Below are 14,594 nucleotides of genomic sequence, written 5' to 3'. Positions count from 1 at the left end.
ATTGGCTTTTAGCTTATCACTGAATAAGAAAAAAATTGCACTCTTTAAAAAAAAAGAGATAATTTTCTTTCTGCTACATTTTCAAGAAGGCAGGAGGAAGATTATCAGGCTTTGTTTGGGGTTTAAGGTTGAGGGATCTTCTACTTGATAGTACCACAGTGCACAGTTTCCCTTTTCAAGGTGGCCTCGTAGTCTAAGTTGGCCGCTGAGGCCCCACTCACACACCTGCTTTCTATTCAGCACAAAAGACCAGACTGAGAAGGATGCATCCTTTATTTTAAAAGCGCTTTTTAGCAGTTGTACTCACAACTCGTGCTTACGTCCTGTTGGCTGGAACTTTTCTTCATGACACACTGACCTGCAAAAAAGTTGGTGAAAGGAAAACTTCTGTTCCAGGGCGGGGGCGGGGGTGGGGTGGGGAATAAACTGAAATGAAAAATCAAGGACTCTATTACTGAGAAGGAAAGGAGAATGATTATTGGAGGACAATATGCAATATGCAGTCTTCATCACTGGAATCGAACATATATTTTTTTGTTTCTGAAAATGAGTCCGGCCTCACTCTCTCCAGGGCATGGTGAGGGGCCGGAGTGGTAGCTGGTAGAAAGCTAGTGTCCTTAAGACAAGGATTGGCTTTAATCCTGCTTTGGGTTTTTGGGTGATCTGAAATCCAAATGTGGACACAAATGTCTATTTTTGTGTTTGTCTTTGAGACAGGGTCTCACTCTGTCACCCAGGCTGGAGTGCAGTGGCGCGATCTTGGCTCACTGCAGCCTTGACCTCCTGGGCTTGGGTGATTCTCCCACCTCAGCCACCCAGGTAGCTGGGACTACAGGCGCCCATCACCATGCCCAGCTAATTTTTTGTATTTTTAGTAGATATGTGGTTTCACTATGTCACCCAGGCTGGTCTCGAACGCCTGGACTCAAGCAATCCACTCGCCTCAGCCTCCCAGAGTGCTGGGATTACAGGCATGAGCCACCGAACCCGGCCAAAAGTCTATTTAAGAGCACAAATGAGGGAAAAATAATCTAGTTTTGCCAATTATATTATCACTAAAGCTCTTACGTTGTTGTAAAAAGTCACCAGACATGTTGTATAATGTCACTTCTTCCTTCCTTCCTTTTTCTTTCTTCTTTCCTTTCTTTTTTTCTTTCCTCCCTCCATCCTTCCCTCCTTCCTTCTCTCTGTCTCTCTCTGTCTCTCTGTCTCTCTCTGTCTCTCTGTCTCTCTCTCTCTCTCTCCCCCACTCCTCTCTCTTTAGAGACAGGGTCTTACTCTGTCACCCAGAGCTGGAGTGCAGTGGTGTGATCATAGCTTACTGTAGCCTTGAACTCCTGGGCTTAAGCCTCCTCCCACTTCAGCTTCCCAAATAATGTTGAATTTAGACGATAAGTTTACACAAGTCTTTAAATTCAACCAACTCTCATCCTGTGGATTCAGAGACAACAGCTGACTATCCAGGAGATAAAGATTCCTGGCTATTCCTTTTCACTATCTTCTTTGCTTATTGGAAAATGCTGGAGTTACCCCAAATTCTGTCCTGTTTTTTTTTTTTCTCTCATTTTAATCCTTCTTGAGTTTTTTCCAATTTGTCATGTTTAAAAGTGGACTCATCTTTTCTTTTCTTTTTTCTTTTCTTTTCTTTCTTTCTTTCTTTTTTTTTTTTAGACAAAGTTTCGCTTTTATTGCCCAGGCTGGAGTGCAAAGGCACGATTTTGGCTCACCGCAACCTCTGCCTCCGGGGTTCAAGATATTCTCCTGCCTCGGCCTCCCAAGTAACTGGGATTATAGGCTACTGGCTGATTTTGTATTTTTAGTAGAGACGGGGTTTCTCCATGTTGGTCAGGCTGGTCCAACTCCCGACCTCAGGTCATCCACCTGCCTTGGTCTACCAAAGTGCTAGGATTACAGGCGTGAGCCACCATGCCTGGCCGATCCTTTCCTTTCTAACCCTATTCCTGGTTGTCCCCCTACTGAGTAGACAGCACCAGCCATGGCCTCAGCCAGGTACCCCACTCTCCCTCACAGTTCACATTTAGCCAGTGAGTGCTAGGCATTCCTACTTCTTTCTCTCTAATTCACTTTTCACTTTCTCCAAGCTCCTGCCATCTGCCAGGAACAGGGAAGCATCCTCTCTTGTTTGATTATAGCAGGAGCCTCCCTATCTCCTCAGATCATCCAGGCTGATCTCGCTAAAAGTTCAACTCTGCTCCTGTCTCGCCCCTCTTTAAACCAGATTCTTCCACGGAATTAAGCCCAGGTTCTTTTGTCATTTGTTTTCCTTTTTATTAATAATAATAATTATTATTATTTTTGAGATTGAGTCTCGCTCTGCTGCCCAGGCTGGAGTGCAGTGGTGCGATCTCGGCTCACCGCAGCCTCCGCCTCCTGGATTCAAGTGATTCTCCTGCCTCAGCCTCCTGAATAGCTGGGACTACGGGCACATGCCACCATGCCCGACGAATTTTTGTATTTTTAGTAAAGACGGGGTTTCACTGTTGGCCAGGCTGGTCTTGAACTCCTGACCTTTTGATCTCCCCACCTCAGACTCCTAAAGTGCTGGGATTACAGGTGTGAGCCACCATCCAGCCTTATTAATTTATTTTTTAGAGATGGTGTCTTGCTCTGTCTCCCAGGCTGGAGTGCAGTGGTGTGATCATAGCTTCCCTCAGCCTTGAAATCTTGGGCTCATGCAATCCTCCTGCCTCAGCCTCTGGACCAGCTGGGAATACAGGTGTGTACCACCACACCTGGTCAATTTTTAATTTTTTTGTAGAGATGGAGTCTCACTATGTTGTCCAGGCTGGTTTTGAACTCCTGACCTGCAGAGGTGGGAGGATCGATGGAGCCTTCCATCTCTGACTTTTAACATGGTCTAGAAGGCCTCCATGAGCTCCATCTCACCTCTTTTTTGCTCCTTCCCCGCGGACCTTTACAAGGTGCAGCCATTCCAAACTCCTTTCACTTCTGATTATCTCATGTTCTTTCTCACCTCCCGGCCCATGCAATGAGGTTGCTCCCCAACTACATTCTTACTCCTCTTAGATTTGCAGAGAAGCCTTCCCTGAAAGAAGCCCTCTCCCACCTCCCAGATTGGGTTAGGCTCCTCCTGTGTGCTGACTTCATTGTCTCCCTCCAACATTGCTTAGAACGCTAAGTTGCAACTTTATGTCTAATTGATTGCTCCACTAGTCCATAAAATCTAGGAGGAAAGGGCCGTATCCTCAGCCCTTGACACACGGCCTTGTACATCTTAAGTTTGCATATGAACCACTAGAACAACCCTATAGGTTGTGCATGATTATTCCAATTGTTGTCATTGCTGTTATTTTAAATAAAGATGGGGGCTCACTATGTTGCCCAGGCTGGTCTTAAACTCCTGGGCTCAGGTGATCCTCCCACCTTGGCCTCCTAAAGTGTTAGGGTTACAGTCGTGAGCCACCTTGCCTGGTCAATTATCCCCCTTTTAATGTATGCACAAAGAGTCGAGGTTCCACTGGTTTTCCACTGCAGTATCTCTGCTGAAGACTTAAAAAAAAAAAAAAAAAAAATCACAGGGCTGTGCTGGACTCCTGGGACTTCCAGAGGACAAGGCCCTCTCTTCAGTGAGGCTGATCTCCACAGAGCCAGCCCTCCTTCCCCTCCCAGCCACAGCTGTGTGTTGGAAAGCTGGCGGCCTGGGCCCCTAATAAAGAGCAGACCTCCCAATCTCCTCGTTCCCTCCCCCTCCCCTCACATGGTTTTTCAAATTAAAAGCAACTAAAAGGAAAGACCTAAGGAGCAGGAGAGGGCGGAGGCACAACAACATGTTTAAACCGAGGAAGGGGGCTCTCTCGCGAGGGAAGGGGTATCCAAAAGCCAGATCCAGAGGGTTCCAGTCCTACCAGTCTGTCCCAGACTCTAAGGAGTGTATGGCCCACCGGGCTGGACTGGACCAGGAAACAAGTTCTTGTCCTCAGGTCCGTAAACAAGCTCTGGTGTTAGGAACCCTCTGCTTCTACTTCTCCTTGGAGAGCGAGCCCCTCAAACCCAGAAGAGAGGCTGCACCTTGAGATCCAGCCAACAACCACAGAGAAGAGGAGGTGGGTGCGGAGTCCTGGGGAGGCTAACTTTCACCTCAAGCTGCACAGACCCATCTCGATCTTTTTGTAGAATTCCTCCTTTTCCCAGACTTGTGCCGTTCTGAATTCTGAGCGTGCAAAGAGACTCCTTAGAGCTAGCTTACAAGCCTCAGCTGGGGCAGACCCGAGGCCACGGCGTCCCTCTCTCTGCAAGGATCCCTCACATCTGTGCGTCGCCTCCACTACCTCCGGGCAAAGGACCCTTCCGCGCTGGACCCAGGGAGGGGGCTATTCCAGATGCAGCCAAGGGTTAAAGGGGGTGAGGGAAGGAGCAGTTCGCACCATTTTCTTTTGCAAACCACCAAACAGGCCCTTCGTTTTCAAACTGTGAAGCCAGAAACATCCCCTGTTCCCTTGCCCCGCCCATCACCATTTGAAAAAAATAATTCACAAGTTTAAACGTGATTTTCACAACTAACGGCTTTGATAACTGTTACATTCGTAAGGCTTCTAGAGCAAACGGACTTGAATTCTTCGAGGAAAGTACAATTGGGGGTGGCGCTGGGGAGCAGGGGAGGAGAAGACACAAAAAGCCAACTCAGCGGGAAGCGCCCTCAAAGCCAAAGGTGTGGCGCTCGGAGCTGTGGCCGCCCTCGCCCGGGAGTTGGGGCCGGGAGAACGGGCCCTGGAGGCAGGGCAAGGCACGGCGAGATTTTGCTTTTGTTTTTAGTGACCGTTTTGATCTGGTTGTAAAAAGTTTACGAGGCCCTCTTTTTGAAGGTCAGCTCATCGACTGCACCTTTTTATGCCCTTGCTCCCAATTTCATGTCGCCTGCTGGCGTAGATGCGCAAGGCCGAGGACAGAACTGTCACAGTCCCTACCCTTTTCTCCTAACTTCCCGGCCCAGCTCAATTCGGGAGTTGAGCCTCCTTCCTCTCCGCACGCAGCCTCCCCGACTCCCCGTTTGGGGAGAAAACCCACATTCTTAACCCCTTGATAATCCCTTAAGGAAAAAACAAAACAAAAAAACCCCAAGAGGCTGAAAATTAGAATCCGGGCACGGGTTGAGATCTGCGCAGAGCTGCCCAGGCCGGTGCAGGTTGCTCCTCTCCGCGTACACGAGATGGCCTGGTACCCTCCTCCCACCTCCCGCACGGCGCCCAGTCGGAAGCACAGGAAGGGGAGAAAAGACCCGCAGCCCGCCTCAGGAGGGCAAGCTTTCTCGCCCCCTGCGGTCCCGGGGCCATCCCGGACCCGGGGCGTCGAGGGACCAATCTGGAAGGATCTTAGAACAACACTGGGAGAACGCGGCAAGAACTCGCCCCGCCTTCACCCGACGCTCCGGACTGACTGCCGGGCGCAGACCCGACTTCTCCCGAACCAGCCTCGTACCAGCCTTAGAAGGCGGAAAACAGGATTCAAACCCGCCTATGAGCAGTGGTAGGGGCGGGGGCTGTGGGGGCAGGACTCGGTTTAAGGAACCAACCGCCTCGGTTCGAGGGTCTCCTGTCCGGAGGTTGCTCCTGACCACTGGGTTTATTTTGTTTTGCAGAGGAGGCAGATGTTGACCTCTCTTCTTTGCACAGACTCTTCGCGAAATCTTCCCCCAACCATTTGCTTTCTTGCGCCACCCCCCACCGGGGCACTATCCCCGGAGTCAGCTCCTCAGGCCTTTAAACCTTCCAGAATGTCACACATGGAAACCTTTAACAAATGTTTGTTAATGGTCATAACAAAGGCATCATTCAAATTAGGCAGGTAATTACTACCAGAAGGACAACTGGGTGCTCGCTTGCTCATCCATTGCTTTCTGCTTTAAACTCCTGAGGAGTCGCTGCCTGGAGCCACTCCCGCCCGGGCTGCTTTTCGGGCCCCATTAAACGGCTCTGAAATGAACTGTGAAGTTACCATTTGTGGGCGGAGAGCGCTGGGGCCCTGCGGACGGAAGACCCTGGCTTGACCGGGCTAGCAGTGTCGCCGAAACAAAGCAGTCCTTCTGGGTAGGCTCTCTGTCTCGCCTCCTACCCTCTGGGGCAACTCGCCTAAAAACCCAGTTCTCAACTTAACAGCAAGAAGCCCAGCAGCCGCTTTTGCCTTTTATTCCGCACTCTGATTTTTGGGGGGAATCGTTTGTTCCGCTCATTTTCTACAAACATTACGGTATCCTGTTAGCATTCCGAACAAGGGGCTGTTCATATATTTGCCTTCAATGATTTCCTGAAGGAACATGTGGAAGTAATAGCGAGCTGTGCAGTCACCCGAGCTGAAGATGCACGAGAGCAGGTCGCGTAGAAGAGCTGGGGCAATGGGGCCCCCAGCGCAGCCCCAGGCGCCCTATTTCCAAGGCTGATACCCCAAGATCCTGTCCTGATTAGACACAGCACCGCGCCCGGTGGAGTACTTCTCTGTGACTCTCCTCTGTCCACTGCACTGTGTCTACCCTCCTGGTGAAGGAGGAGACGGCTGTTGGACGTGCCAGTCCTAACCTGGCCACCTTGGCCATTTTCAGGGTGCTTGTGTGGGGGTGGGGTTGAGGGAGAAGGGTGAAGGATGACCCCCAACCCCAACAAGAGAATTCAAAAATCAGAGAGCGAGAAAGGTGAACGCGCTCCCCTCCCCCTCTGTCGCTGGGAAGCCCCACTCTGCCCAGGTCTGGTTTCTGGAGCATCAGCGCCCCCTTTCCCTCGCCGGCAGGATCGTTTCCTCCCGACACTGGCCTCGCTCCTTGGGCGCAGGGTTTGGGGCTCAGCTGTCAACTCCGAAGCATTCGTAGGGTTCGACCCACTCGGCGGGAGGGAACGGAGGGAGAATCAAAAGGCACCCTCTCCCACGACGCGGAGGCGGTGGGACGATTCCCCAAACGCCCAAGCTTGAACTTTTTTGTATGCGAGTTAGAAGCCAGGGCAACCTCGCCCAGATAACCCCCAAAACAAAGGCACGACCAGATAAGTGACTTAAAGGGAGTAAAGGTCGTTCTATCGGAGAACGTTCCAAACCTACACAGACCCTCTTTTCTTTGTACCCTATTTCAGACTCCACCCAGTCTTGCACACACACACACACACACACACACACACCCATACACAAAACAAACCCATCGTTGTCATATTGGACTCAACAGTTTGCCTAATCCCATTAAAGAACTAGCAACTATATAGCCCTTAGCCCTTCCCCTAAAAGACCCTTAGTTCAAAACGGCGCAACCGCTTGGAGATTTCTCCCGAGGGCCCTATTTCTAGTTGGGCCGAGTTTGTAGAAGGGACATTTCTTGATTCTAGATTTATATTCTCTCTGGGTATTAAATGCAATTTTGTATGTTCCTTTTCTTCTTTTCAAAGAGAACACAAAACTATAGCAGTCTAAGAAAATAACCCCAAAATGGGGAGGCAAACTCATTCTGGAAATGATGGGCTGTTTGTAGTTTCACAAAACCGCTTTCCCGGCAGAGCACCAACACCTCCCCCTTCCACCCCCCCATCCCATCTGGTCGGCTTCTCCCCGCCCCCCAGTTGTTGTCGAAGTCTGGGGGTTGGGACTGGACCCCCTGATTGCGTAAGAGCAAAAAGCGAAGGCGCAATCTGGAGACTGGGAGATTCGGAGCGCAGGGGAGTTTTAGCGAAACTTTTATTTTGAAGAGACCAAGGTTGGGGGGGGGGGGGCTTATTTCCTGACAGCTATTTACTTAGAGCAAATGATTAGTTTTAGAAGGATGGACTATAACATTGAATCAATTACAAAACGCGGTTTTTGAGCCCGTTACTGTTGGAGCTACAGGGAGAGAAACAGAGGAGGAGACTACAAGAGATCATTGGAGGCCGTGGACACACTCTTTACTCCATGTGTGGGACATTCATTGCGGAATAACATAGGAGAAGGTAAGGAAGAAGAAAAAATGATTTTTTGATTATAAGAGAAGTCCCTGATCAGACTCTGGGACTGGAGAAAGCGAAGTAACTTCAAACTTTGGGCGACAAGAAACAAAAATGGAGCTGGATTCCAATTGTGTGTCCAGAGAGCATTTTTTTTTTTTCGGAATAAACTTCACTTGGGGATGGGTGGGAGATAACCATAGAATTAGAAAGTCTAGGGATTTTTTTTTAAACACACGTTTTCCAGACCTATTTTTAAAAAACAATGTTTTTCTAACAACCCTATGGCCTCCCAAAGAAATTGTTTAGGCTTACATTTTTGAGGTTTCTTTTGGGAGTGGGGGTGGTGTTCATGAATACTGGGCCGAACACCAAGGAACTGGGGGTGGAGGCAGAGGTGTTTGCCCTCTTCTTGGCAGTGGGTCCTGGAAGGCGACAGGTTTTAAATGAGTGTTTTCATTCCTCGCCTGCGGTTTGGCGGGACAGCGCTGCAGCCCGTGGTGTGGAGCGCGGCTGGGGGACCAGGGGAGGTGGGGAGAGGGGAGCGCGGAGAGGGGCGCGGGAAGGGGTTGCTGGTCGCAGGAGTCGGGCAGGGCTTGGCCGGAGACCGGACCTCCGTGCTGGCCTGCAGCACATGGAGCCGGTCGAATGCGCGTAATTACTGGACGGCGCTGCTCTGGGTGAGAGTCCGGGCCAGATTTGGCGCAGCGGTGACGCGGCTGCGGGACAAGCAGAGGGGCGCGGGCGTGGGCAAGGGTTTGGGGCGCTCTGGAGGGGTTTGTCGGGTCAGTGAGGTGCTAGGGAGAGCGGGTGCCTGCTCGGCTGTACGCTCGGGTTGCACGCCCTAGCGCGGGGGCGACAGCGGCGGCGCGGGCGGGCGGTCTGGAATAATGACAAACACATTTGGCCCTGAGTGAAGAAGTCGATGTCGCCTCGCATTCCAGCAACTGGGATTTGAGGAATTTCGAACCGCACACCAAGGGGTCCTCATTGTGCGCCGTGGCCCCCGCCCCCGCTCGTCTCCCCGCGCCCCCTCCTCGGTGGAACCGTTTCTGCATTGCCCGGGGCTCTGCTGCCGCTCAGTTCTGGCCTCAGGCAGGAAGAGAGGAAAGGTCTCCAGGAAAGTGTCGAACTTCTTGTGAGTAAGTTAGGGACCACTTGGAACTGGGGAAATTTGTTTGCAGGTAAGAGAAAGGTGGGAGGTAAACCACATTCTCCCTCCGGGCAACTGAGCCCTGGGCACCCCCTACCCGGCGCCCCTCTCCGCGCGGGGGTGCACGGCACTTGCCGTCTGCGCTCGCCCAGCGCTGCTGGGTCCTCTCTAGTCGCCCTTTTCTCCATTCTTCTCCCTGCCAGCTTCAGAGCCGTCTGTGCTTACTTCTCCTTCCTCTGCTGTCTACCCCCATGGAAACAAGGTTTATACACGATTAACTCCGCCCGGCTGCGTCCGGGGAGCGGGCTGCGTCCGTTTGACTCCGAATATGTGGGATCAGCTGTTCTATTCCGAGAGGGTGTCGGCCAGGTTGGAGCGACAAGGAGTGTGGCCCGACCCGAGTCCGGTTGCCGGAGGAAGCCAGGAGCCGGGGCCGGGCCAGGTGTGCGGGAACTGCCGGTGACCTGGCCTTGCGTCTTGGTCGGGAGGGACTTGCTGCCCAGGCCGGCTGTCCGTTGTGCATCCCTCCCGCAGCCAGAGGGCCGGTCCCGCACTTCGCTCCCCCAGTTCTGCTAAGACCTCAGGATGTGCGCAAAGAGTGCCTGGAAGAACTTGCCACTCACTCCATCTCCCTGGGTGGAGGCAAGCATGGATGGAACCCCTATCAGGTCCCGACCGCCCCACGTCCGAAAAGCCCCGGGCTGGGCAGTATGGGAAATGGCTTTTTGGCTCCGAGGCCGAATTGCTCAATGTTTTGGACCGACTCGCCTCGCCGCGGTCGCTCCTGACCAGAACTAGACAGATTTTTGGAGCAGGGAGAGGCATCCAGGGCAAACGAGGCACGACAATCCTCCGCAGTGCATCTCACCCGACAAACATCCCGCAGCCACAGAAGGGGAGGAAGGGGTCCCCGGGCGTGCGCACCTCACCAGCCGCCGCGCTGTCCCACCCCCGACCCCTAATCTGGTCAATCTGGACCCCAGCACTGCCGAATTGCATCCCCTCCCTCTTCTCCCTCTCTCCTCGGCCTCCTCCTTTCCATAATCCTTACTATGGGGAGGCCCTGCCTCGCCTTCCCGACAGGCGCGAGGCCGAGCAGCCTCGCTTTGACGCACAGGTCAGGCCCTGCTTCGGAGCTTGCACAGTTTTGGGTTGAGCCAAGTGCAGCTGGACCTCGTTCACAAGAGTGAGGAGGAACGAGAGTTGGGGGACGCCAAGAATGAACCCGTCGTTAGCCCCCGGTGCCCTGGCTCTTGTTTAAATCCTTAGATCGAGAGGGACTTGAAGGAGAGCCCAGGCTCCCAGCTCTCCGCCCCTGGGCCAGTTTCCTCTCGGGACGCGGACTGAGGAGGGATGCAGGGGGAGGGGCATTGGGCTGGGCTTTCCAGCTGCAAACACGTCTGGCGCCGAGGCGGGCCCATTTTGTGCCTCCTGGGGACAGACCGTGGGCGGCGCGCAGCGGCGGGACGCGTTTTGGGGACGTGGTGGCCAGCGCCTTCCTGCAGACCCCGCAGGGAAGGACTCCCTCTGACCTCCGGGGAGCTGCGACCAGGTTATACGTTGCTGGTGGAAAAGTGGCAATTCTAGGAAAAGAGCTAAAAGCCTGATCGGTGACCGAAAGGTGTGGGTCTCAGGGGTCCCCCTGGTCTAACTCGCCGGGTCCACCCGCAGCATCAGCCTTGGGGCGGCAGATAATCTTTCGGTCTTGCCTGGGGCGCAAGATACAGGATCGGGGCAAATGGCTTCTCCCAACTTCGCCCTAGTTCAGGTTCTGCCAGATGGTTGTCGTTTGCTGAAGTGGCTCGGCGGCATTTCCTTTTGTTTTAAACTGATCAGTGAGCGAACCCGGGATGGGCTGAAAAAGTAGATTGTAGGAGGGAATAATGGGAACCCCGACTTGGGGCGCCTCCTTCCCTGCCTCCTGCTGCAGTTTGTCGGCCCGCGCGAAAGGGGAGCTACAAGCGCGGGTGGGCGCGGACTCGTCAGGGGGCAGAGGCTGCTAAGGCGCGTGTCGAGCAAGCTGGCACCAGAGGGCACTTTTTTTTTTTGGACAGAGTCTCACTCTGTCGCCCAGACTGGAGTGCAGTGGTGCGATCTCGGCTCACTGCAACCTCCGCCTCCCGGGTTCAAGCGATTCTCCTGCCTCAGCCTCCCAAGTAACTGGGATTACAGGTGCCCGCCACCACGCCAGGCTAATTTTTGTATTTTTAGTAGAGACGGTATCACCATGTTGGCCAGGCTGGTCTCGAACTCCTGACCTCAGGTGATCCGCCCACCTTGGCCTCCCAAAGTGCTGGGATTACAGGCGTGAGCCACCGCGCCCGGCCAGGAACAGTTCTTAAATGCCGAGAGGGCGCAGGCTAGCTCTCTCCAGCATTCCATGTGAGCCGCTACCCATTGCCGGGCGGCTCTCGTGCCCATAGGAGGCGCTGGCGAGCGCCTGTAACCCTAAACCCCTCGGCCCCTTTCCCCCCACCCGCCCGGCCTCTCTTCCCGCTCTCCCCCTTCTCCCCACACCCTGCCCGGCCCCCTCTCGGGTCTCAGTTGAAAACAATGCAAACGCCGAGCTTTGTGCCTGGGGCGCGGCGGCCTTTGCAGCTCTGAGGTACAGAGTGCGGCGCGCACGGACGCAGGTCCCGGGAGCGGCTGGGCATCGCCACCAACCCCGGGACAACCGAGCCGCCGAGGGCGTGGTGGAGGCGGGAGGGCGAGCCGACCGCGCAGTGTTCCTCTGGATCCCGGGGTCAGAAACCGGACGGTGGCTGGGGCTGGACTGTCCGAGCGCAGAGCCTCCCGGGTGAAGTCTGCGCGCAGCACTCCCGGCAGCGCTGTCGGGGACCTGGAGCCTGTGCTGTGGGCTAGCGGGCCGGCGAGCCGGGTAAGATTCGCGGGGCTGTCGCGCCCTCTAGTGGGCTCTGGGGGCGCATCCCGCTTTCCCCAGCCCCGGGCGGTCGGCGCCCGGATCTCAGTGGAGCGCGGCGCTGGAACCCCGGGGCCCCGGGGCGGAGGCTAACCTGGGTCACCTTTCCTTTCCTCCGGGCCGCCAGTGGACGCCTCGCAGGCTCTGTGTGGGCCCAGGAAGCGCCGGGTGGACGAGAGGGGGCGGAGGTCGCTGGGTTTGGATTGAGAATGGAGCGTCCTTTTAGTTCAATGTGGGAGAAGCAGGGGAGGATGGAGGAGGATGGGTCCCGTGCGTTCTCTGGGGACAGGCGCCGTCTTCTGCGTTCCAGCCCCTCGCCAGCTCCCTTGGCCCTCGGGCGGCCTGTTGCTGTTTGTTTGTTATACGACCCTGCGTTATTGTGCAACGGGAACAGTCGTTTCTAATCCGCCCGCGGTTCCCGGGCTGCGCGGCCGTCGCGGCCTTCGCTAGGCTGGTTTATGAGGGGCAGCGGTGTCGCGCGGACAGATAGGGCAGCGCAGCACGGGAACGGCGTCGCGGCTAAGGCGGTCCCCCGCCCCGAGGGGGCGGAAATGCTGAGGTGTCGAGAGCGTGGGTTTCACAGAACCCGAGTAGCGAGTCCGGCTGAGTCTCTGCGGCCTGGCCCGGCAGCGTCGTCTTCCCGGCTCCCGAAGCCCCGCTGTCCCAGCGCACCCGCTCCCAGTGATGGGGATGGCGATGGGGACGATGGGGAGATGTCCGCCTACCCCGAATTCTTCTGGGGTCCCGAGGAGATTTAGCCATTTTCAACAGCAGTTTTCGTATTTCTGCTCAAACCCCGCGGGCTTTCAACTGAGGTCGCCACGAAAGCTAAAAGTACAGCCTAAGGAAGGGGGAGACTGGAAGTTAAGATTTGGGATAGTGGAGCTCAGAATTCCTGGCAGACGCGTCTGTGTCGCAACCCCTGGACGCACGTCCTTCGACCAACACTGCCATCTGCTGGCCACTGGCAAGAACTACCGCGACCCGCTGTGAGAATGGTCTTTGCGGAGACTCCAAGCTAGCACTGGCGTTAGGAGGTGGTTTTTTTTGCTTTATTTATTTATTTATTTATTGCTCTGTAGGACCGTAATAGGTGACTGATTTTCTTTTCCTGTGAGGCTGCAAGAATTGCTGGAAGACAGCATTTTTATTTCGTGGAAATTTGTGTTGTGTTTCGCCTTGGTTGTTAATGCTTTGCATTTACATAGTGAACATATTATCAGAGCAGGCCTGTGAGGAAGGTAGTGGGGGGTATTGGTGTTCCCGTTTCTGAGTGAGGAGACCTATGTCGGGGCCTTGGTGACCTCAAGATAAGGTTGTGCCATTAGGAGTCACACCCGTTTGGTGACATTCAAAAGGATATGTCATTTTATTCTCCCGTGGTTAAATATCTGGTGAAAGGAGAGCACACATGTTTATGAGCCCAGATTGTCCCATAAAACGCTCCTGTGTAAAAACACTCCAGCCTCCTCCCGTTACTGGAATGTCTGATGGAGCTCCAGGAGATCAAAACAACAAAACAGGCTCTGGTAGGGTGCAGAGGTCCTGGTAAACACACCCTCTGCTGGAAAACAGGGAGAAGTTTCCATCAGTGTAGACCTGCACTTGAGTTGCCTGGGCTGAAGTCAGGAGACTGCGTAGAAAAAGGAAGATGTGTAATTTTCACAGTTAGAATTAACTTAGGAGAGCTGAAATTAGCTGAACCTCAGAAATCTGAATCTTGAAGTCACCAGTGGCTTTGGGATTATGAGAGAGTCTCCTGTGGTCTTTAATCATGTGAGGGTGGGGTGAAATTAAATATTCAGTGGTTCTGCAATGGGATGCACTGTGCAATTGGTGATTGAGAAGCAAGCTCTCTGGCTTTAGGAGAAGAATGTCTTGCTCTTAGTCCTTCTGGAAATAGAGCCTTGCATTGCCTGCTGTCTCTTTACACTGCCTTGGGTTATACAGTTGTGTTCAATGGCTCTTTACTTCTGTTTTAAGGGCAGGAGATGGCACCCTGTTAAAGAGAAAGGATAGTAGCTGCAAAAGCATTTGTTTCTCTGTTTCTGTGACTGTATATGTTGGCTCATCTTTGAATGGTCTTTATAGCTACAGCAGGCTGGAGGTAACAGGGTCATGGGAGTGGACTGCTGATGTGGGCTGAATCACAGTTCAGATCCATGTCTCCAGGAGGCAGGAGGTGCAGGGCAAGTCATGTCGCTTCTGGGGCATCCGTCACTTTCTTAGTTAAGGAGAAGTTGAAGGAGCTGATCTAAAATATCTTGGGAGTCTGCAGAAAAAGTTTTGAAAATTAAAGCACTTTCAATTAAAACTCTATAATTTAGTCCTTAAAATAATGCCACAAGGCAAGCAACCAGTCAGGCCTTACTAGTGCTTCCTAGAAGAAGAGACTGAGGCTCAGAGAGTTGGACAGAGTGTCAGATTTGGGATCAGTGGCTAGTCCAATGTGATTTCCATCCTTTCTTCTGAAAGAAAGCATAAGAAGGCCAAGAGGATGGGGGAAAAGCACAAGTCACCTGCCTGAGAGTCAACAGGGCAGGGGTCTCTTTCTCAGTTTGTTTCTCTAAGTTATGGCAAATGCTTT

The 14,594-nt window shown here is 53.5% G+C and overlaps 1 protein-coding gene across 1 annotated transcript in view; it reads left to right on the top strand.

The window, feature by feature from the left end:
- The first annotated feature begins 11,688 nt into the window (after positions 1–11,688).
- The window catches only part of PDGFRA (platelet derived growth factor receptor alpha), a 61,909-nt gene continuing 59,003 nt past the window's right edge, over positions 11,689–14,594 (top strand). Inside the window, 1 exon segment of the mRNA XM_037989439.2 lies at positions 11,689–11,965. The gene's annotated coding sequence lies outside the window, so the exon portion shown is untranslated.

The sequence above is a fragment of the Chlorocebus sabaeus genome, chromosome 7 (assembly GCF_047675955.1).
Source record: "Chlorocebus sabaeus isolate Y175 chromosome 7, mChlSab1.0.hap1, whole genome shotgun sequence".
Lineage (NCBI taxonomy): Eukaryota > Metazoa > Chordata > Mammalia > Primates > Cercopithecidae > Chlorocebus > Chlorocebus sabaeus.
The sequence above is the reverse complement of the archived record's forward strand: the minus strand, read 5'-3'. Positions and strand labels throughout refer to the sequence as shown.